Source organism: Tachyglossus aculeatus, unplaced genomic scaffold, assembly GCF_015852505.1.
Source record: "Tachyglossus aculeatus isolate mTacAcu1 unplaced genomic scaffold, mTacAcu1.pri scaffold_1_arrow_ctg1, whole genome shotgun sequence".
Classification (NCBI taxonomy): Eukaryota; Metazoa; Chordata; class Mammalia; order Monotremata; family Tachyglossidae; genus Tachyglossus; species Tachyglossus aculeatus.
Window position 1 is genome coordinate 3,788,360 of NW_024044915.1, and position 25,294 is coordinate 3,813,653.

The following is a 25,294-nucleotide window of genomic DNA, read 5'->3' on the forward strand; positions in this document are numbered from 1 at the left end:
CCAACTTGTGAAGAGCTTGTGGGATCAGGCAAAGAGTTCCTCAGTCATGGTAATGTTGGGGGGCTGAGGGTATACAGGGAGGCGAGGATGCAATTCTCATAAATTTCAATACATCCATCTCCTCCCCTACATTCTTCAGTGTTGTGGGTCCAAGGTTGACTCTCCTCACCTGGGGAAGGCAATAGTGTGGTGGACTGTGTGTACTGAGGGTGCCTAGAGTGGCATCTCTGGGTCCAAAGAATATCCCAAGCTATCCATTTCCCCCTGTCACAGAAACAGCAGAATAGCCAGCAAAGGAGAGCAGGCAACAGATAAACAGTTTAGCATCCGGGCTTGGGCTGGGGGCCCATTCTAGGCTTCTGGACTGTGAGCCCATTGTTGGGTAGGGACTATTTCTATATGTTGCCTATTTGTACTTCTCAAGCGCTTAGTACAGTGCTCTGCACACAGTAAACGCTCAATAAATACGATTGAATGAATGAATGGGGAAGGCTGGGAGAGTGTCCAGTGAGAGATTAGGGTCATTTATGGGGTGGGAGAGGAGCTGAGGTGGACTGTGGATCTGCCAGTTCTGGAAACTAACAACAAGCTCCCATGGTGGGGAGGGATAGCGAAGACCCCAACCCCTACTCCAGGGAGATGAGTCCAGAGTCAACTTCCTGGGCTGATTGGACTCTACCTTCAGACCCTAGCCAGGAGGTGTGGGAAAAAAAGACCAAGGTCAGGGTTAGTGGGCTGTGGGGAACCCAAGGAAGCAGCAGAGAGGAGAGGGATGTGGGCTATTGCGTGGGATGAGCAGAAGAGAGTGGTGAGGGAAATGGGAAAAGGGCAGAGCCTGAAAGGACAGGATCAGAGTCCCAGAGTAGGGCCTGATTCAGAATTGCTGTTCCTAATCTGATTCACCGAGGATTCTCCTAGAGCAAGAGGGCAGATGTGAAAAGATCTGCCTCTTCCTCCCTCTGCCTTTAGGAGCTGCTGTCCTCAACCTTCTCCTGGGGACAGAAATTGGAGCTTGGCTCAGCTTAACTCAGGCCATCATGGCCATCCATGAAGGGGAGGTTGGGAGATGAAGGGAAGGTTGGCACATTGTAGATCTTGGAGTTGATGGTGGAAATCATCATATGATGAAAGAGCATCTTTGGTGAAGTATATTGCATCACATGTCTTTGGAAAGTGGCCAACATTTGACTTCTCATCTCAAGGTACATTAATCCCTGAAAATGGCCCTGGTGATCTCAACTTCTATTGTCCTATTTCATGATTCCCCTGTCGCTCCAGTAACTGTCCTTTGGTGTTCCTTTCCGGCCTCAGGAGGATGATGTAGACCTTCGGCCCAAAGATACATCCCAGGAGCCCAGCACTGGAAACCAGGATGGAGAAGATCTCAAACTACCACCATGGTCTTGCCCTTGGTGCTCAGGTACGTGGACAGGAAGGAGAACCAGAAGCTGAAGAACACCAGCATGCTGAACGTGATGAACCTGGCCTCGTTGAAGCTGTCAGGTAGCCTCCTGGCCAGGAAGGCAAAAATGAAACTGACTAGCACCAGGAATCCATGTAGCCAAAGACGCAGTAGAAGGCAACTGTGAAGCCCTCATTGCACTCGACAATGATGAGACCAGGCTCTAATGCCATATCCATGTCGGGGAACGGTGGGGAAGTTCCCAGCCAGACCACACAGATGCCCACTTGAATGAGGGAGCAGATGAGGGTGATGGAAGTAGATACCCTGGGGCCCAACCAAGTACTCATTCTGCTTCCTGGCTGGGTGGCTCTGAAGGCCAAGACCACAGTGATAATAATGATGGTATTTGTTAAGCACTTACTATGTGCCAAGCACTGATGGTCTTTGCCAACATGGAGGAAATAGCCACAGAAAAGAAGACTCCAAAGACTATTTGTCGCAAGACACGGTTCACCAGGCCAGGACAGCCAGTGAAGGTCAAGGAGGTCAGGAAGCACAGCAGCAGGACTGTGAGGAGGATGTAACTGAGAGTGCGGTTATTAGCTTTAACTATGGGCGTGTCCCGGTGGCGTATAAATATCCCCAAAACCAGAGCTATGAGGAGCTAACCAAGAGCTATGAACACCAGAGTCATTCCTCATAGGACAGGAAGGTCATTATTTTCGGGTTACACTGATCTCTTCTATAATTTGGATACTGATCTTCAGGACACATTATACACTGATCCATATCTGAAAGGAATAAATGGGATTTCACGCCATGCCTAGGATGAGGTGGGTAGGTCTGGTAGTTGAACGTGAGAAGTTCATAATAGAGGTGGAAAGGGGAAAAGGGAGAGTCAACAAGGATGATCAGGTGGAGGAAGGAGCTTCATGAAGAGGACAATCTGAATGATGGGTTTTGCTTAGTCTAGAAAGTCAAAGGCCGAAGGGGAGCTGTTCGAATTTCCCCAAATCGCAAAGAATGGACCAGGTAGAACCAGAAATGTTGTTCCGCAATTCAGCACCAACATGGCAAAAGGGCACATAGGATTATGGGTTCCAGGAGGGCAATTAACACACACACAACCTCCAAACATCCTAGTGCCTCTGTAAGAGACTGAATCCCAGGTTGGATGGACAGGGTGGCTGTTGTAGGTGGCAAGGATGAAAGCTTCCGATCAGTCATCACTCCATTATCAAGCAATCAATCAGTCAATCAATTAAAGAGTGGTATTCATTGAATGCATACTCTGTGCCAAACACTCTACTAAGCACTTGGGGAAGTACAATTGAATCACTAGACCTGGTCCCTTCCCTCAAGGAGTTTCCAGTCCAGCAGGGAAGACAGACACTAAAAGAAATACTGATAAGGAGAAAGCAATAGAGTTGAAAGATTTAAGTGTACCAGGGGGCGGGGGAAGATGGATGGGGGTTGAAAAGCCAGTGCTTAGTTGATTGCGGAAGGGTTCCATACTCTAGGCATCCTAAAGTGTCAACTCCTAACCCCAATTGATTTCCTGCTCTCAGAAAGCCTTCCCAGAAAGATTTGATCTGATCACCGCTCTTTCACCAAGAAGAACCATCTCTGCAGACACCTACCTGTCTGATTGCTGATCTCTCCTTTGGAACAAGGGACACAGTCATAACAGTAGGCAGCTTTTCCTTCCCGAGCTGTTTTCCTGAATCCCGGCCCACAGCTCTCACTGCACACGGAACAAGGGATATGATCATGGACAGGAAAGAGGTAAAGGGACAGTGGGAATTGGCTTTCCTTTGTAAGACTCAGGGGAATGGGGGAAGAAAAGAAAGTCTATGGTGATCTCTGGGCAATACTACACGCCTTACAAAGGGGCATGAGACAGTCAGTTCCAATCATGGGCAGACTTGAGATCATTCTTTAACCATTTTCCACAGTCCTCGGGCCTTCTGGGTCAGAATGAAAATCTTGGATCTCATTCAATAACTCCCCCTCCCAGCCCAGTTGTACAATTACTGGGATGGACTTTGAATGGCATGAAGCTTTACTAGGTAAGAGGAGATGGGAGTTACACAGTACGAAGAGAACAACAGAACTCACCCAAATCAGAGCCTCTAGTTTATCCCCCAAATATCGAATTAACTAGATTCCCTTGCCTCCATGTCTATCACTTCAGGGTAGGCAGAGCACATGGCTATCTTTGGATGGTTCTACACTTTTATCTATAAATCTCTTCGGGTACCTTAGTTATCATTCTATCTCCCTCAGTGCAGAAACAAGCTCTTCTGCCAATATGGTAGGTACATATTCTTATATTTTTAATTCCTCACTCAGTAATTTATTTTAATGTCCATCTCTCCCATTAGATGGTTATTCGATAATATCACCCACTCCAAGTACCAGTCACAGTAATCTCCACCTCACGAGACCCCACCTACAATTTTTTTAACCATTTTGAGCTCTTCCTCACATTCCTTCTCTCTTTCTCCATCCCTGCATTGGTCCTTAGGGACTTCAATATCCACATAAGCGTTCATGATGGCCCTTCCTCTGGCCACTCTCTATCACTCCTCAACTCCATTGACCTCGCGCTCCACCCCAGCTCACCCACTCACCATTCATTCATTCCTTAATTCATTCAGTTGTATTTAATGAGCACATACTATATGCAGAACACTGTATTTAGCGCCTGGGAGAGCAAAATGCAACAATGAACAGATTCATCCCCTGCACACAACAGGCTTACAGTCTAGAGGGGGAGACAGACATTAATGAAAATATATAAATTAAATTACAAATATATGTACAAGTGCTGTCGGCCTGGGAGGGGGATGAATAAAGGGAACAAGTCAGGGGGATACAGAAGAGAGTGGGAGAAGAGGAAAGGAGGGCTTAATCAAGGAAGGCCTCTTGGAGGAGATGTACCTTCAATAAGGCTTTGAGCAGGGGGAGAGTAAATGTCTGTTGGATAGGAGGAGAGAGAGCGTGCCAGGCCAGAGGCAGGATGTGGATGAGTGGTCGGCGAAGAGATAGATGGGATTGAGAAACAGTGAGAAGGTTAGCATTAGAGGAGCAAAGTGTGCTGGCTGATTTGTAGTAGGAAGATAGTGAGGTGATGCAGGAGGGTGCAAGGTGATTGAAGCAAATGGTAAAGAATTTCTGTATGATGTCTAGGTGGATGGGCATCCACTGAAGGTTCTTGAGGAGTGGGGAGACATGGACTGAAGGTGTTTGTATAAAAATGATCCGGGCAGCAGAGTGAAGTATACTATCCCGACTGGATTACTGCATCAGCCTCCTCTCTGCTCTCCCATCCTCCTGTCTCTCCCCACTTCAATCTATACTTCACGCTGCTGCCTGGATCATCTTTGTGCAGAAACGCTCTGGGCATGTTACTACCCACCTCAAAAATCTCCAGTGGCTACCAATCAACCTACGCATCAGGCAAAAACTCCTCACTCTCGGCGTCAAGACTCTCCATCACCTTGCTCCCTCCTACCTCACCTCCCTTCTTCCCTTCTACAGCCCAACCCGCACCCTCTACTCCTCTGCCACTAACCTCCTCACTGTGCCTCGTTCTCGCCTGTTCCGCCGCCGACCCCCGGCCCACGTCCTCCCCCCTAGCCCAGAATGCCCTCCCTCTGCACATCTGCCAAGCTGGCACTCTTCCTCCCTTCAAAGCCCTACTGAGAGCTCACCTCCTCCAGGAGGCCTTCCCAGACTTAGCCCCCTCCTTCCTCTCCCCCTCCCCCCTCCCCATCCCCCTGCCTTTCCTCCTTCCCCTCCCCACAGCACCTGTATATATGTTTGTATTTATTTAGTACTCTATTTTACTTGTACATATTTACTATTCCATTTATTTCATTTTGTTAATATGTTTTATTTTGTTTCCTCTCTCCCACTTCTAGACTGTGAGCCCGATGTTGGGTAGGGACCGTCTCTATATGTTGCCAACTTGTACTTCCCAAGCGCTTAGTACAGTGCTCTGTACACAGTAAGCGCTCAATCAATATGATTGAATGAATGAAAGAAAGTATGGACTGGAGTGCCTAGAGACAGGAGGAAGGGAGGTCAGCAATGAGACTGGTACAGTAATCAAGGTGGGATAGGATAAGTGTTTGGGTTAACGTGATAGGAGTTTGGATGGAGAGGAAAGGGTGGCTTTTAACGATGCTGTGAAGATGGAATCGACAGGAAACATACACACATGCATATACACACATACACAAACCTGGAAACACACTTCATCTCATCATCTCCAGCCTCTGAACAATCTCTATCCTCACCAACTCTGAAATTCCCCTATCTGACCACAACCTCCTCACCTGCTTTCTCTCCTACACACCTCCTCCCTACAAACCTGTCCTATTCTCCCACAGAGACCTCTGGTCTTTTGACTCCATCCAATTTTCTCAAGTATTTATTTCTTTTGATGCTATTGATGCCTGTCTACTTGTTTTGTTTTGTTGGCTGTCTCCCCCCCTTCTAGACAGTGAGCCGGCTGTTGGGTAGGGATTGTATCTGTTGCCAAATTGTACTTTCCAACCGCTCAGTACAGTGCTCTGCACACGAAAGGTGCTCAATAAATACGATTGAATGAATGAACGAATACTCAAACTATCTTCTTTTGATGACCAAATTGACACCCTCAACCACCCTCTCTACTGTATGAGAGTATTCTTATTACTTCGCTGATCTTGTACCACTAACCCACAGCCCCGGATCACCTGCAAAGTCTGCTTCCTTCACTCTTGTGCACAAGCCACAGAGCGCTGCTGTCAGAAATCTAGGTAACAGGCAGATTTTATTCACTTCATCTTTTATCCTTGAGTGCTTTAACTCTGCCCTCTCCTCTGCCCAGCAAAATTCTTAGTCCATCCTTATTGATGTCCATCCCAATATCCCTTACTAGTTGTTTCAGACATTTAATTCGCTTCTCAAGCCCATTGCCCCTCCCCCACCCCCAACCTCCACATCCCTTGCCCCTAATGACCTACTTCATTGAGAAAATTGAAACTATCAGGCATGATCTACACTCACTCCCTTGGTGACCTCATTCGCTCCCACGGCTTCAACTATCATCTCTACACTGATGGCACCCAAATCTACATCTCTGCCTCTGTTCTCTCCCCCTCCCTCCAGGCTCGCATCTCCTCCTGCCTTCAGGACATGTCCATCTGGATGTCTGTCCGCCACCTAAAACTCAACATGTCCAAGACTGAACTCCTTGTCTTCCCTCCCAAATCCTGCCCTCTCCCTGACTTTCCCATCACTGTTGACGGCACTACCATCCTTCCCGTCTCACAAGCCCGCACCCTTGGTGTCATCCTCGACTCCGCTCTCTCATTCACCCTTCACATGCAAGCCGTCACCAAAACCTGCCGGTCTCAGCTCTGCAACATTGCCAAGATCTGCCCTTTCCTCTCCATCCAAACTGCTACCCTCCTCCTTTAAGCTCTCATCCTATCCTGTCTGGACTACTGCATCACCCTTCTCTCTGATCTCCCATCTACGTGTCTCTCCCCACTTCAATCCATACTTCATGCTGCTCCCCGGAATGTCTTTGTCCAGAAACGCTCTGGGCATGTTCCTCCCCTCCTCAAAAATCTCCAGTGGCTACCAATCAATCTGTGCATCAGGCAGAAACTCCTCACCTTCGGTTTCAAGGCTCTCCATCACCTCACCCCCTCTTACCTCACCTCCCTATTCTCCTTCTACAGCCCAGCCCACACCCTCCGCTCCTCTGCTGCTAATCTCCTCACCGTGCCTTTTTCTTGCCTGTCCCGCCATCGAACCACGGCCCACGTCATCCACCTGGCACTGTTGGGTAGGGACTGTATCTATATGTTGCCAATTTGTACTTCCCAAGCGCTTAGTACAGTGCTCTGCACATAGTAAGCGCTCAATAAATACGATTGATGATGATGATGATGATGGAATGCCCTCCCTCTGCCCATCCACCAAGCTAGCTCTCTTCCTCCCTTCAAGGCCCTGCTGAGAGCTCACCTCCTCCAGGAGGCCTTCCCAGACTGAGCCCCTTCTTTCCTCTCCCCCTCTCCCCCGTCCCCCTCTCCATCCCCCCCGTCTTACCTCCTTCCCTTCCCCACAGCACCTGTATATATGTATATATGGTTGTACATATTTATTACTCTATTTATTTATTTTACTTGTACATTTCTATCCTACTTATTTTATTTTGTTGGTATGTTTGGTTCTGTTCTCTGTCTCCCCCTTTTAGACTGTGAGCCCACTGTTGGGTAGGGACTGTCTCTATGTGATGCCAATTTGTACTTCCCAAGCGCTTAGTACAGTGCTCTGCACATAGTAAGCGCTCAATAAATACGATTAATTGATTGATTGATTGATTGATATCTATTCTATTTATTTTATTTTGTTAATATGTTTGGTTTTGTTCTCTCTCTCCCCCTTCTAGACTGTGGGCCCACTGTTGGGTAGGGGCTGTCTCTATACATTACCAACTTGTACTTCCCAAGCGCTTCGTACAGTGCTGTGCACACAGTAAGTGCTCAATAAATACGATTGATTGATTGATTGATTGATGATCTACCCAAAATCTCCCCTGCTCCTCTCCAGTCTCTTCCTTCTCCTTCCCCTTCTTCAACTCTACTATAATAATAATAAAAATGATGATGTTATTTGTTAAGCACTTACTATGTGCCAAACACTGTTCTAATCGCTGGGGTAATCAGGTAATCAGGTTGTCCTAAGTGGGGCTCCCAGTCTTAATCCCCATTGTACAAATGAAGCAGCGTGGCTCAGTGGAAAGAGCACGGGCTTTGGAGTCAGAGGTCATGGCCACATGTCTGCTGTGTGTGACCTTGGGCAAGTCACTTAACTTCTCTGAGCCTCAGTTACCTCATCTGTAAAATGGAGATTAAGACTGTGAGCCCCACGTGGAACAACTTGATCACCTTGTATTCCCCCTCAGCGCTTAGAACAATGCTCTGCACATAGTAAGCGCTTAACAAATGCCATTATTATTTAAATGAAGTCCCTAAGGCACGGGGAATTGAAATGACTTTCCTAAAGTCAGAAAGCTGACAAGTGGCAGCGCTGGGATTAGAACCCATGACCCCTGACCCCCAAATCCGTGCTCCTCCCACTAAACCAAGTTACTTCTCTTATCCTATCTTATCCTATCCTATCCTATATTCACAGTCCTATCTTTCCCAGCAGTACCTCTAGAGGAGATTTCCTGCCTTCTCTTAAAATCCATCCCCTCTACTTGTGCATCTGACCCTATCCCTTCATATCTTATCAAAGCATTTGCCCTCTCCCATCTTCTCCCAATAACAGCCATCTCCAACTGTTTGCTCTCCAATGCTTTCTTCCCCACTGCTTTCAAACATGCTCATGTCTCCGTTAACCTAAATAAACCCTCCCTTTATCCCACAGGTCCCTCCAGTTATCACTCCATCTCCCACCTACCATTCCTCCCCAAAGTCCTCAAGTGACTTGTCTATACCAACTGTCTCAAATTCCTCTTCTCCAATTCCCTCCTTGCCCCCTTCCAATCTGGCTTCTGTTCCCTTCGATATTCAGAAATCATCTTCTCAAAGTTCACAGATGATCTCCTTCTTACCACTTCCAATGGCTTCTACTGCATCATAATCCTACTTGACCTCTTGTCTCCCTTTGACAGTGTCGACGACCCCTGTCTCCTGGAAAGCATTATCCAACCTCGGTTTCACTGACACTGACCTCTCCTTGTTCTCCTCCTCCTATCTCTCTGCCTGCTCACTCTCAGTCTCTTTTGAGGGCTCCTTCTCTTCATCGCACCCGTTAACTGTGAGTGTCCCTCAAACTTCAGTTTTGTATTTTCCATCTACACCCACTCCCTTGGCGAATTCATTCATTCCCATGGCTTCTGGCTTCAACTACCACCTCTATGCAGATGATTCCCAAATCTACATCTACAGCCCTCATCACTCTCCCTATCTGCAGTCTTTCATTTGCTCCTGCCTTTAATACATCAGTACTAGCATGTCCTGACACCATTTCAAACGTAACATATTCAAAACAGAACTTCGACCCAAACCCTGTCCTCCCCCTCAACTTTCCTATCACCATCTTTCCTGTGTTCCAAACCCATAACCTAGTGGTTATCCTTAGCTCATCACTCTCATTCAACATACATATTCAATCTATCACTAAATCCTGTCAGTTCAACCTTCACAGCATCACTAAAATCTGTTCTTTCCTCTCTATCCATACTGCTATCATGTTAGTACAGTGCTAAGCGCTTAGTACAGTGCTCTGCACATAGTAAGCGCTCAATAAATACGATTGATTGATTGATTGATTAATCCAAGCACTTGTCTTATCCCGCCTTGATTACTGTACCAGCCTCCTTGCTGACCTCTCTGGTTTCTGTCTTTCCCCACTCCAGTCCATATTTCATTCTGCTGCCCGGATAATTGTTATACAAATACCTTCAGTCCGTGTTTCCCCACATCAAGAACCTCCAGTGGTTGCCCGTCCACCTATGCATCATACCAAAATTCTTTAACATAGGCTTTAAAACACTCAATCACCTTTCCCGCTCCTATTTGTTGACAGATATTGTGCCATCACATGGACAATCTGACCTCTATCCTCTAGGTTACTGAGGCATGAGTACATATGTAGGCTGAGTTGTCCCAGTAATTTTCATCTTCAGATCAAGACTAATGATAGAGTGGAAAAAAGCAAGTGTAATGATAAAGAAAATCTGAGGCTGCAAAATCATTAACATTCAATATACAACATTCAACAAGCTGATTCTTGGTTTTTTTGGTTTGTTTGTTTTTTTTCTAGTGGAGCTGGTTATTTCAGTTTGTGTGCAACCATCAGTGGGAACCAAAACCCAAGGATGCTGCCAGAGGAGAATCATTTCCCTTCTGTGTCCTGACAGACAGCGGAATTGACTTTTACCTCCTTGATAGAAGGTAAGATCCTTGTGGGCAGAAAACCTGTCTCTTCATGCTTCTGTACTTCCCAAGTACCTAATACAGTGCACTGCACCAAGTGGATCCTCAATAAATCCTCCTCCTTGCCTTCCCACAGCCATATCCTCATCCTCCTCCTCTTCCCACTACTTATACTACTACTTTTACTTTTCTTACTACTGCTAATCATATTACTACTACTAGGACTTGTACTAGGACTACTATTAGGATTACTACTACATTACCTGAGAAAATAGCTGGTCCCATTTATCCTCTCTTCACTGACTGTGAAATCATTTCCAGATGGGGCTGGGGGGATAAAATCTCCCACTTTGACATGGGCTCTGGTGTCATTCTGTAAAATCTGTTTGTTCAAGATTTCAAATCTACTCGTCACCCTGCTGTGGTCACCCAAATCGACCTGGTCACCAGCCTTGGTGTGGAATCGAGTATTCTTTAGGAGCGAGTTGAGCTGGAGGGAAAGATTAACATGAGTGACTGGAGTCCAGCCCATCACCATCTGCTCACCCCTCGATGTTCCCATCATAACCTGAGCCCAAGGAGCTGAGGGGACTGTAAAGACCAGCTGGAGATCTTTAAGGAAAAGACAGGTGTTAACGGGTGTAGTAGGGAACTGATTCCAGGAGGGAGGTGGATTTTAGTACCTCTAAATATCTCTGTCACCTCAGTAAATGATCCTCTCCCCCAGTGATGGCCAAACCAATCCAAGACCTAAGCAAGCGACACTCAAGACTTAAACTGGGTTCATATTGCCAATGGCTACAGGCTGACAGTAGCCTCCTTATAGAGTTGCACTTCAGGGAAGGGGGGAAGGATTACCTGCCATGGACGAGGAACTTGACTTGGTCCACCCCCAAACGTTTCCATCTCCTTCCCAGACAAGTGTTTTTGATGGAGGGCATGAGCTATGGCATACACAGCACCGTACACACTGTAACTCTGTCCCAGAAGGCCATGGGCCAGCTCTCCAAAGTACCATTTTCATGACACAGTCCTGACACTGACAATCCTTCCCGTTCTTCTACACGTGGACAATCAAAAGCCCATCCCCAGAACGACTGTAGAAACACATCCTATGGATATTTCCCAAGGTTCAGGGTCTGCTCAAAATACCTGAAACCCAGAATGTCATTCCTGTGACCTGAAAATAACAAGGCACCTTGGAAAAAGTTATAACTTTTGTCATAGGAATTTGTGGTAAAATCCCAATCAGAGGTGGTGACCCAAACTTTACCAAAAACAGGACCACTATTCATATTAAGTACAAAAATCAATAAAGAGAATGTATCCCCATAGACAATAACCACATTGACTGATGATTTAATAATGTTTGTTTAATAAGACTCAAATGGATATGTTCCTTCAGTAAAGTATTCCTGGATTCTCTCAGTGTAAGCCACACAGATTCCATTCTTGGCCATTTCCTCTGTCATTGTCTTGGTGAACGTCTCTCCTCTAATGTCATTGGTGACCAGGAGACCGATCCAGACCCAGTGAAAATGTTTCCTGAGACAGATCATTCCCAAGTGCAGATCTGGAGACATCATAGAGATTTGATAGAGAGACAGGAACTGAGCTTTATCCTCGAGAATGGGGTCCATTGGACCATAGCAGATCTACATGGAGGCAGAGTGGTTTAAGAGGTGGGGTGGACCAGGGAAAAGACTGACACACATATACAGGCATACAACGATGTTCCATTTTCCAAAGACTGCCTCTCCAATTCTGATCAAAGACTGGAGAAGTTCATTGCATTTATGTTCACTCCCTCAAAACAATGCCCTGACTAAGAATGTCCCATATGATTTGAGAAAGCAGAAATCGAGGTGAATTAGATGGAGTCCTTTCCTTTGCAATTTCTGCTCTTAGAAATTCCCTTCAGAGGGAGTTTTGGCATCTCTCCAAGACATAAACAGAGCTGAACACATTTATCCTCTTCACCAGGATGACTCACTCCTCAGAGGCAGCTTCCTGGACCTGAGACAGATGGCTTCCTTGAGCTATCTAAAGCCACCCTAGAACTTCTTAGGCTCCTCTTAGTTATTTTTAAGCATGCTTGTGCTTCAGAAATAGACTTTCTGGGACGTTATGCCTGGACCACGATGTCAATGGACATGTCCAGGATTTTAGCATTCACTGGAGGCAGGCGATGATGTTTACCTGAAAATCAGGCTCATTCTAAAACCTAAAGAACTTAAAAGTCAGTCCATTCTAATTCCAGCCTACCTGAAACAGAGCAGCAGCTGAGAAAGCCAGGAGTAGGTCGGGGAGGGCTAGGTTGGAGGAGAGAGAGGAGATGAAGTGGGATAGTCATAGAAGTGCTGAACAGGGCCATGACATTTAAGCCTCTGGAAGCATTCAACATGGAGGCAAGGAAAGTCTCAGCTTTTGCAGGGTGGGGATGGGGGTGGGTTAGTTTGGGAAATAATTCTTGGGGTGGACTGAGAGAAAATCCACTTCACATAGCTGTGCCCTATTTCCTCTCTTCATTTAACTTTCCACTATGGGACTTCAGGTTTTGGGGAGGAGTGCAGAGGTGGAGGATTCTGGAGGAATAAATAAATATATTCATTATTTAATAAATAAACTATTTATTTTACTTGTACATATCTATTCTATTTATTTTATTTTGTTAATACGTTTTGTTTTGTTCTCTGTCTCCCCCTTCTAGACTGTGAGCCCACTGTTGGGTAGGGACCGTCTCTATATGTTGCCAACTTGTACTTCCCAAGCGCTTAGTACATACAGTGCTCTGCACACAGTAAGCACTCAATAAATACGATTGATTGATTGAATTGGTACAACTAAGTGGGTAGTATGGGGGAAATGGTTTTGGGTAGAAATAGGCATACTGGTAGCTGGAGGTGTGAAGGGCAATTATGGATTATCTTCACGACCAATCCCTGAATTCCCTCCATCCTCCAGTTTTCCATCACAGTTGGTAGTGATAATAGTAGTAGTACCAATAATTATTGAGCACCTACATGGAGCTATTCATTGTACTAGGCACTTGGGCAACATAGAATGATGAAGTGACACATGTTCTGCCTTCACACTCTAATTGGGGAAACATATTTGAAAGTATTTACAACCCAAGTGGTTCAAAAAAATGAGTAAGGGCATATATACACTTCAGTGCTGAGGGTGGTAATAAATACATTCGTAAGTACTAGAGTTGGCTGAAAGGATGATATGGCTCAGGACCCTGTCAAAACAATGGGGGAAGGATTGTTGAAGGAGGTAGGATGTTAGGATGGATTTGAATGTGAGAAGAACTGTGGTCTGTCTGATGTGAAGAGGGAGGAGTTCCAAGTTGGGGCATGAGAGGCTGGACCGCCATTGTGAACTTTTTTACTGTCTATTTGTCCCACACTTGAGATCCCAGTCATTTGTCACCACATAGACTCAGGTTATAGTTTCCATGAGCTTTTCCACACTCAACTACAGCGTCCAATTTTATTGAATCAGTCACTTCTTCTCGGAACCCACTACATTCTGCTCTCCCCACTATGCCACCAAGACACATCACCCTCGTCCCATGACCCATCCATTTCTGTTATTTTCTTGGATTGCACAACACCCCCTGACAGACCCCGAATCCCTGCTGATCTCTGATTTTAAACCCCAGGCTTTCTTCCCTCTACTGGTCCTGCTGACCTTTCTCCTGCTACTCAAATTCCCATCTGCAAGATGTGAGAGTCCCATCTCTGGAGCACATGGAGTGGGGATTTTCTGATGCTGATCAGCAATCCCACAGAAATGTTGGGAGACATATATCTGTAACCCTCCCAGTGAAATCAAAATGAATATTCACTTAGAGCACATCAATCAATTATAATCTGTGTGACCCAGTGGAAAGAGAACAGGCCTGAGAGTCAGATGACCTGGTTTCTTATCCTAGTTCTGCCACTTACCTGGTATGTCATCTTGGGCAAGTCATTTCACTTCTCTCTGCTTCAGTTCTGTAATTTACAAAAGGGCGATTCGATACCTGTTCTCCCTTCTACTTAGACTGTGAGCTCCATGTTGTATCTGATGATCTTGTATCTAGCTCAGAACTTAATACAGTCCTTGGCACAAAGTAAGCACTTAACATATACCACAATTATTAGCCATGGATTGTGAGTTCCTTCAGGGACAACATCCATATGCTGGTTCCCAGTACTTAGTACAGTGTTATGCATTCAGGAAGAACACAATAAATATTCTTAGTACTAGTGTCTCTGTGCACTTACTATGTTCAGACCCTTGTACTGAGATCTTAGACGAGTATGATAAAGTTAATAAACATTATCAGTGCCCTCAAAGACCTTATAATCTAATGGGGGAATCAGGAAATAAAATAAATTACAGAGAGGTATCACAACAGGGTTTGAACATACGTACATAAGTGTTATGGTTTAATGTCCACAGTAATCACTAGTCACTGATGCAAAAGTAGTGATGTGGCCTGTAGAGTTATGAGACAGCAGCATATTTCTATGGACATACTGCGTGTCATGAACATAGTAAGTGCACAGAGACACTAGTACTAAGACTATTTATTGTGTTCTTACTGAATGCAGGACACTGTACTAAGTAATGGGAACCAGCATATGGATGTTGTCCCTTAAGGAACTCACAATCTATGGCTAATAATTGTGGTATTTGTTAAGTGCTTACTTTGTGCCAAGGACTGTATCTGAGCTAGATACAAGATCATCAGATACAACATGGAGCTAACAGTCTAAGTAGAAGGGAAGACAGGTATTGAATCTCCATTTTGGAAGAAATATTTTCCAACCCAATGAAATCAGAAAATCAACTGGTACTTTACAAAGGAAGATTGAACTGATATATGGACAAGAGCCCTCACAACAAACTGAACTCTGCTCTGGTGCCCTAATTCTGTTCTGTTGCCATGAGAATAGGATTGAGTCAGGATCCCTTACCTGTGAGAACTTGTAGAGACCCAGAACCCAGGAGCTGGTCATAGATACTTCTAAAGACATCCCATCTATGACAGCCACCAGCTTGTCCTGCCGCTCCTGCTCACAGCTGTAGTTGGGACCACTACAGCAGTTCTTCCAGAGAGCAAAGCCATGGAACTCTCTATGGCAATATGGTTAAGGAAGTGGACGTTGAAGATGTGGAAGCCCGGAGAAATGTTGGGTAAGAGGATGGGGTCCTTGTTGATCTCCTCCACAGCAAACACTAGGGCCAGAAGATGCTGGTAATGCTTGGATTAATACCTGCAATGGGAAGGACAGAAGAGGCAGCACAGGTTATTGGATGTACAACAAAATTGTAGAACAGCAGTGGAACAGGTGCAGAGAAGAGAAAGTCCTTGTTAGCTCTGGAGGCCAAGCAGAAAGTGAGTAAAAAACCTTCCCTGTAAGGCTGGTTGGGAAACCATAATGTGGCCAGGATATGACCTAGGTGGGCCCTGTTGGGGTGTGGGGTGCGAGCTGGGATGTGACTGATGCAAAACAACCTTGGGAGGAAATGCAGCCAGGGAAGAAATCAGGAGAACGGTGTACAGATACAAAACAGCAGTATGTCCTGACTCATTGAGCACAAGAAAGTAAAGGTAGAGGATGTATAGTTCTGAGATGTTCTTCTGACCCCAGAAAATTCTCTAAGCTCTTTGAGGTTCCTGAACAACAACATTTGGACAGATATTTTATATCCAGCTCTACTCCCAACACCATTCCCCTCTGAAGTTGATAAAGGCAGTGACCCAGCATTAATGCCTTCTGCCCTTCCTCACATTTCCACTCCTTTACTGCCCATTCTAGACTATAGGAAACACAAATGCTTACTGCGTAGGCTTAGGGAAGAAACGTGGCTGTATCGTGAAGTTATTGTCAGCACCTAAATGACTCTGAATCAAATCCAGAGAGAGGAGTCCTCCAATAACCAAATCTCCATCTTGGTAATAGCTGCTAGAAGAATTTCTCTCCAGAGTTCATGGACATTTTGCCATCTTAAAATGGGAACCATGAATCTGGGTAAATTGAATCATCCAGAGAAGACTAGTCCTCATGGTGAAGGCTCTAAATCTCAAAGAGAAAACTATCAACCTCTTCTCTCTGAAGGGACAGTTTGACTCAGAGATGTTCAGATGAGCAAGTCTTTAGAAGTTGCAGACTCCCCGGAGGGTTCACTGGATACACTGATGCATTGCCTGACTGGGGGCAGGTCTCACTCTAGCATGTTGGAGGGAGTGGGCATGGGGAAATATTTATAGGAATGCTTTTGAGAGATGCAAGATTTTCCAGTTCCACTTGATTGTCTTTGTTTCCAGTGACCTAAGTGATCACAGCCTCCAGTCTTCCTCCTTGCTCTCCTGCAGCCCACCCTACTCCCAGACAGGGAGTAATCATAGTCACCAAGGAAAATTGCCTTGTACTCTGCACCTGGGTACCCACAAGCACTGCAAAAAGCAAGAGCCAGAAATCACATTAGAATCTCCAGAGGAATACCAGGAGTCAATGACCTCAGTAGGACCAAGGCTTTGGAAAAGTCCGGGCATCTCTTAGAACACAAAAACCCTACATGTCCTCAGGTTGTATGTCCCTTTGCCAAATAGCCCTTGTTCAGTCTGGAGACTCTTCTGGGTCAGGTTCTGAGCAGCATGACCTAACGTTCTGAGCAGCATGACCTAATGGAAGGAGCAGGAGACTGGGAGTCAGTTTTAATCTCACCACTGCCACTTACCTGTTGTGTGACCTTGGGCAAGTCACTTAACTTCCATGAGCCTAAATTTCCTCCTCTGTAAAATGGGGATTTATTGCCTGTTCTTCCTCCTGCTTAGACTGTGAGTCCCATGTGGTATAGAGACTGTGTCTGACCAGATTAACTTGTATCTATTACAGAATCTAGAATAGTGCTTGACACATAGAAGCATTTCGCAAACACAATAACAATATCAATCAGTCAATCAAGTTCTAACATAATAATAATGGCATTTGTTAAGCGCTTACTATGTGCAAAGCACTGTTCTAAGCGCTGGGGGTATACAATGTGGTCAGGTTTTCCCACATGGGGCTCACAGTCTTAATCCCCAGTTTTACAGATGAGGTAACTGAGGCTCAGAGAAGTTAAGTGCCTTGCCCAAGGTCACACAGCAGACATGTGGTGGAACCGGGATTTGAACCCATGACCTCTGATTCCAAAGACCATGGTTTTTCCACTGAGCCATGCTGCTTCTCATAGCCACACTGCTTCTTGTGACCTTATTGAAACTTACTGAGCATTTACTGTGTGCCGAGCACTGCACTGTGTGCCGAGCACTGCACTAAAAATTGAGAGAGTAATTATAATAATAATAATTGTGGTATTTTAATTGCTTACTATGTACAGTGTACTAAATTTTGGAGTGGGTACACGAAAAAAGGTTGGATACAGTCCCTGTCCCAAAGGGGGCCTCTCAGTCTCAATCCACATTTTACAGATGAGGGAACTGAGGTACAGAGAAGGAAAGTGACTTGTCCAAGATCACACAGCTGACTAGTGGCAGAACCAGGATTACATCCCTTAACCTTCTGACTCACAGGGCTGTGTTCTATCCACTACATCATATACAATGCACATGGAGTAAAATGTGAAAGAGTTTATAGTTACATTCTCTGCCCACAGTAAGCTTACAAGTCTGGATGAGAAGAAATGCATTAATATAAATAAATAAATTATGGATAAGTACATAAATGCTGTGGGGCTGATGGAGGGTACAAATCCAAGTTGTAGGGGTGACACAGAAGAAACAAGGAGAAAAGGAAATGAAGGCTTAGTCGGGGAAGTCCTCTTGGAGGAGGTATGCTTTTATTTAGGTTTTAAAGGTGGGGAGAGTGATCATCTGCTGGATGTGAAGAAGGGAGCGTGCTCTGGACTAGTCGAAGGGAATGAGTGAGAGTTGACGATGAGATAGATGAGATCAATGTACAGGTTGGCATTAGAGGAGAAAAGTATGTGGGCTGGGTTGTAGCAGGAGAGTAGTCAGGTTAAGGTATTAGGGGGCAAGGTGATCAACTGCCTTGGTGCCAATGGTGAGAAGCCTCTGTTTGATACTGAAGAAGATGGGCAACCACTAGAGGGGTGGGGAAACATGAACAAAACATTTTTTATAGAAAAATGATCAGGGCAGAAGAGTGAAGTATGAACTGGAGTGGGGAGAGTGTTCTGTAGGCAAGTGGAAACAATTAAAGGGTGGGGTGAGGGGGAAGATAGCATCAGCAAGTCGGAGCCCCCTTTCTGTGCTGAAGCACCCACCTCCAACTGTGGAGGCTACACTTTGGCTTGAATCTCCCTCCATACTTCGCATAGCTCAACCCAGCCTGCTGTTTGGGACAGGGGAGGAGAAGGGGTGGATTGTGGGAGGATGGCCGTGGCAGCCCAGGGACTCCCCTCAGCTGTAAAAGTCTAGGTGTATACCCTTCACCTCAAGAATTATTCCAGACCTCAAACTCACAACTGAAAGCTCCAGTTTCCCTACCATCTCCCCCTACATTCACCCTTGACCTTGTCAAATACTATGTAGATGAGGTTGAAATCATCAAGCATGACTTTCATAAAACGTTCCCCTTCTACTCCATCATCTACTCTCTCATTCATCCCAGCTGTCTCTCAAGAGATTCATTCTCCTCTGCCTTCTAACATGCTCATCTCTGCCCTTTACAAAAAAATAAACTACTCTAAACTTTGAATCTCACTCTACTTCTCATCTACCATCCCATTTGATCATTCTGTTTCCTCTGCAAACTCCTCAAAGAAGTTGTATGCATTGGGCACTTCCTCTCTTCCAATTCCATTTTTGACCCCCTAAAATCTAGCTTCCACCCTCTCCACTCCTCTGAAACCACTTTCTCCAAAGCAACAAATGACCTTGTCCTTGCCTTCTCCTTGTCAGTCTAATGGACTCTTAGACCTCGTGGCTGCCTTTGATTCTATGGACCATTATCTGCTCCTGGAAGCTTCATCTATATTTCTCCTCAACTCTCTGGCTACTCCGTCTCAGCCCCATTTACCTATTCTTCCTTTCTTTTCTACTCCCTAACTGTAGGGGCCCTTCAGGACTCCATTTTCTAACACCACTCCCTTTGTACTTTATACTCACTTCCTTGGTGAAGCTCAGCCACACCTTGCTTTAACCACCACTTCCATGCAAATGAATCCTAAATCTGCCTTACTGCCTACACCTTCACTGCAATAATAGATTTCCTCTTTCCAGCAGGATATCTCTGCATGGATTTCCCTTACACACCTCAAGCTCCAAATGTCTGAAACCAAATTTCTCATCCTTCCTCCCAATTCCTTATTTCCAGCTACCTTGCCCAACACAGTTGTCAAGAAAATCCCAGTGCCTGGCCCAGACTAAGAGCTTAACAAATACTATCTAAAAAATTTTTATCTGTGGAAAGGTGACAACACAATCAATGTTCCCCAGCTTAAGCCTCAGTTTCCAATAAAGGTACCAGGACCAGGTGGGCTGGGAATTATAGATAAAGAGGGGCCATACTAACGCTTCCCACCAGTGATCCAATCTGGATCACTCTGCTCAGGAACTATCCAGTCCCCTCTGGAACCTGGTAATATTTCATGCCTGTCCAGTTTTCATTTGGAATGAATTCCATAACTTTATTCTTTACTCTCGATTCATTTTGCTTGATCTATATCTACCACAGTTGAGTTTCAGTAGGTGACTCTGTCAATATTGTGAAATTTGGGAAATGGTAAATCTTGGTTCTCCCTGTCTCCACCCTTCCTAATTTTGTATCCCTTTTTAGCCTTCCTCATCAGGATCAAGAGCTCTCAGCCTATCCTAACAGAGAAAGGTCTCCAGACTCCTAACCATGTTGGTCCTCTTTCTCATCCTCTGTCCTATCCTGTCCTTCCTAACATGCAGTTATCACGACTTCCGCCTATTAAAACAGAGAGGGAAGAGGACATGGGAAACAGAAGGTAGCAAGAATCAGGATAAGGTGACTGAGGTTAGAGACTGCCCAGTGGGGCTACTTAGACCACTGAGTACTTAGGCTGGGTGATGGAAGGTATAGAATTCTCTCAGTAATAGGGAACCATTGCCCTACTCCTACCACCAACCCTCACAGCATCCTATTTCAAGCGATCCCCATCCAATACATATCCAGCCTTCCCCTCCTTCACTGCTCCCAATCATGGTGCTCCATTTTGTAAGAGTAGAAATGGAGCACATTTGAAGTTTTGAGTTTTATAAGGACTGGGTTTTACAGGTGAATCTTTCCTTCAGTCTCATTGCAAAATGAAAACGTCAGGAAATTTAGGTTGGAGTCTGGTCTCCCCATAGGGGTACAGAGAAGGGAGTCTTTAGGGTAATCCAGGTAGGGTTATCATAGAAATAGGTCCCAGGGAATGGGAACTGAGCCACCATCTTGAAAGGTCAGGAGAAGCTATTGTAGATGTAGTAGTAGTAGTAGTAGTAGTAGTAGTAGTAGTAGTAGTAGCAGTTATGATAATAGTACTCATTAAGTACTTAAGCTGTGTGAATCATGGGCCTATGCACTGGGGAAAAAGTGAATAATCTATTGTTTAGCTAGGTTTGTGGCTATGGGAGTGGAACAGGCAGTCAAGCCTCTTAGGGATACTATTTTGTGTTTTCTCAAGCCAGGTGTCAGCTCATGTAATACCTGGGATATTTATTAAATGCTCACTATGTACTAAGCATTGGAGTAGATACAAAGTTAACAGGTCACAGACAGTCTCTGTCACACAGGGGCTCATAATCTTCATATTCTCCTCATTTTGCAGATGAGGAAACTGAGTGGTGAAGATGGAGCTAGGACCAAGTTCTCCTAACTCCTAGGCCCATGTTATTTCCAGTAGGCCATGCCAAATGCTGACAAAATTGGGGATAAACAGGAGTTCCCATCTGCTCATTTACAAACCACAATATGCCCTTACAGTAAGATCTGAATATGGAAAGTTTCAGTGGCAAAGCAAAAATTTGTCAGGGATAGGCAGAAATTGCACAAGTTCATGTGGTGGGTCGATTCTTGTAACAATTGTAGGAGGCAGAATGTATAATAATTACAATATGGCATTAATTCTGGGGATTGATATGATAATGGGAAAACTAAAAATAGTAAAAATGACATTAAGAGCTCTTGTGGTATTTTTAAGTGCTTGCTATGCATGTAGCGCTAAGTGCTGGGCTGGACAATACAATCAGATCATACACAGTCCCTGTCTACCTGGGGTTCATATTCTAAGAGGAAGGGAGAACAGGCATTTAATCCCCATTTTAAAGATGTTGAAACTGAGTCATAGAGAAGTCAAGTGGCAGGCAAATGGCGGGGTTGGGGTTAGAACCCAGGTCTTCTGTCTTCTGGAAGAGAACTTTTTCCACTATGGCTAAGAAGAATTAATAGGGAAACTTTATTGGTGGTAATAGGAGATAGCTAATAAAAATCATGGGATAATGTATCTTCTATGTTTCTCCTCCAGTAAAACATAAAGCATACAAAACAAAAATGCAGTGTGATAATGAATTACTGGATTTTGTAAGTAAAATTTCACCTTGGCAGTAATATTTTGGAAGACTTTTCTGACGTGGTCTGGATCAGCCAAAACAATGAGACTTTCTCTGTCTCTGTCTCTCTGTGTCTTTGTCTAATTTTCTACCTCCTCTTCTCACTCTCCCTCAACATTTTCTCCCCATTTAACCTCTTTCCTCTGATCTGGGGCATTACTCAAAAAAAAGGGAAAAATCCCATAATCCTGATCTAAACATTCCTGGTAGTTGTACATGGGTCAGCGATTTCTTAGCATTACCAGTTAAAGCTCCATTCATGGATAGTGGTTCCAGACAAAAGAATAGTGTTTATTCTTTGTAAATTCTCCCTAGTTTTACACTCTGACAATATCTCTCTTTTGGAACGCCAAGATTGGGAATCGAACCTCTCCCGTCAAGACATGTCGAAGTCAGTTCTTTGTCTCTGCAGTTTCTTGCCAGAGATGCAGAGAAGATTTTTCCTCACATTTCACTTTCCTTACAGTCACTGGGGGCTTTCTGCTCTCTGCCCCTGTGCCACTGCTGTTCTTAGTTGGTGATCTGTGCCATCTTCTGTCTTTCCCATTGCAGGTACTTCAACAACCACTACCAGCACCTCATGTTCTCAGTATTTGCTATGGAGATAAGGAGGAGATAAGCAGTGTAGCCTACTAGAAAGAGCATAGGCCTGGGAACTGGAAGGACCTGGGTTCTAATCCCTGTCTTACCTTTTTTTTTTTGCTGTGAGATCTCCACTACCAGCAAGGACACTGCCAGACTAGACACTAGAAATGGGGCTCCTCAGGATGGTGTATTCGACATCACCAAAAAAGGAGCAAAATCTGTATTGAAACAGGATTTGGCTAGTGGGATAATTGGGTGGAAACACCAAACAGGCAACTCACACAGGCAGTTGAAAATTTTCCTACTGAACAACAATGCAATGCTGGCAGAGCTATTTGTATCGCAGTCATAGGAGGGTTTGAAACTCTGAGGACTAGCGAGGGGAGGCAGACAAGACATTTGGTAAGCAGGAAATGCCCTCATTACAAAGCCCTGAGCTGAGCAGAGTACAATAAATCAATTAATCCATCATATTGCTTGTTCATTTTTTATGGTATTTGATAATGAGGATCATGATTTGTTAAGTGCTTACTATGTGCCAAGTACTGTTCTAAGTCCAGGGAGGAGGGGTATACAAAGTAATCAGGTTGTCCCACGTGGGACTCAGAATCTTAATCTCCATTTTACACATGAGGGAACTGAGGGACATGGTTCTACGTGCTTGGGGTAGATACAAGTTATTCCGACTGGTTACAGTCCCTGTACTCATAGGTCTCACAGTCTAAGTAGGAGGGTGAATATACATTGAATCCCCATTTTTCAGCTGCGAAAACTGAGTTACAGAGAAATTAAGTGGTTTGGCCACAGTATGGGCAAGCGGTGAAGCTGGAATTGGAACCCAGGTCCTCTGACTCCCTTGCTTGATAACCTTCTATGCACATAGAACATTATTCTAGGTGTTTGATAGAATACAACAGAATTAGTTAACATGATCTCTACTCACCCAAATTTTAAAATCTAGCCAATAAGACATCAATTAATTAATTAATCAATCAAGCACTGTACTAAGCGCTTGGGGGAGTATCTTGCTTCAGTCTGTGTCTCAGTATCTTTATAAGTGTCTGACCCAGAGGACATTCTCTAAGACACACATTCTCTTCCTCCACACAGCTGGCCCTCTCTTTCCTCATCCATAGCCCTGCTCCCTATTTCTCTGCTTTGAAAAAAACAGACTTGGGATTCAGGTCTTTTTAGCTCGAACTGTTCCCTGGCCAACCTGTTCCCTGGCCTAAGGGAGGAAGTGTTTCAGTGGCCCAGTCCAGTTTTGGGTGGACCTCGATACTAGTAAGAAGCCCCACTCGTGTCAAGTTTGTCCTCAGTCTCTGCTGTATACTGGGAAGGGGGAGGTCGGGGCTGGCTGGATAAGGATTCTCTTATGTAGGAAATGTTTGGAAGCCTGCTCCATAGGGACTTAGTGTCAGCAGTCAATAATTTCTTCTTCACCACCTCTTTCTCTTCAAGGGCTTGTAGGCCCAAAGCCCCATGTTGGGAGGAGGACAAGATTCCACCTTTGAGACTCTTACATGAGCCACAGGTAAGATAGACCTCTGTCCACCAAGTGTCTCCTTGCCACTGGCCATCCATGGACTTCCAGTCTTGCTGTCTCGTGTACGGCGAGTCCCTCTGGTGTACAGAGATCTCTAACTCCTCTCAGCTAGCTTAGCACGACTGGTGGCTGCCTTCACCTTGTGCTTCAATTAATTAATGGTACACACTGAGTACCTACTGTGTGCAGGGCTCTTATTAAGCTTCTGTGAGAGGGAATTGCCTGGCTTTTTACTGAGCTCCTTCCCCAGGACCTTCTTCCTCCTCCATTACTATGACTGCCATGACAGACATCTTAATAACTTTCTGGTCATTCCCCTGGAGGCAGAAGTTTCCATCTGCACAGCTCTACCCTTCAGCCCACCTTTGACTAAAGAGGAACTGGGTTTTTATCCTGGGCAAGAAGATTTCAGGTCACTCGGGCTTTCTCAGGGGTCATCAGCAAAGATGGTGAGGTTGCATGGGGCTACACAAAGGTGCTGCTTCCACCCTTTGCCATCACTCCAACTGTGGACAAGTTCCCAAGATCATGAGACAGATCATTCTTCTGTTTCAATTGGCTACTAAATGGAGAGAATTAAAATGCAATTTGTCCCTTTGTGTCATTCCCCGAACCTGTGTTGGACACAGGGTAATTGGAGGTGAACATAAAGATTTGCAGCTTGGAGGAGCAGAGGTTCAGGAGCAGTGGTAGAATTCATGCCTGGACCAGATGGAGGTCCGGGTTTGATTTTTACCCAATGCAATCAGATTTCATTTTAGGTCAGACCATAACTGACAAGCCTTATTTTACTGTTTTGGCCAGTTATCACGAGAACAACCGAAATGCATAATGCCCACACTGATTTGCAATCTGAAGACCTCACGATCTAGGGGATACTATAAACTACGAACAGAAGGTAGAAGGCAAAGGGATATGGGCATGAGTTAGCATTGACAGCTTGCATCATCCTGGGCACTGAAGGAGCCCAGATTTTTCATGAGGCCAGTTACAGGCTCAAGGAAGAGAGTCAACAACTGACAGATAACAGATCATTCCCCAACTAGGTGCCAGGACAGAGAACTGGACCTCAGACACTGGTCAGACTATTTGGCGATGGGAGCCAGTGTTCGTTGTGTAACTTCGGGCAAGTCACTTAACTTCTCTGTGCCTCAGTCACCTCATCTGTAAAATGGGGATTAAGATGGTGAGCCCCACGTGGGACAACCTGATTACCTTGTAACTAC

General features: G+C 45.1%; 1 pseudogene; it reads right to left on the minus strand.

Annotated features, from left to right (window-relative positions):
* Positions 1-2,095: 2,095 nt before the first annotated feature.
* Positions 2,096-18,685, minus strand: LOC119923463 (annotated as a pseudogene).
* Positions 18,686-25,294: the final 6,609 nt, after the last annotated feature.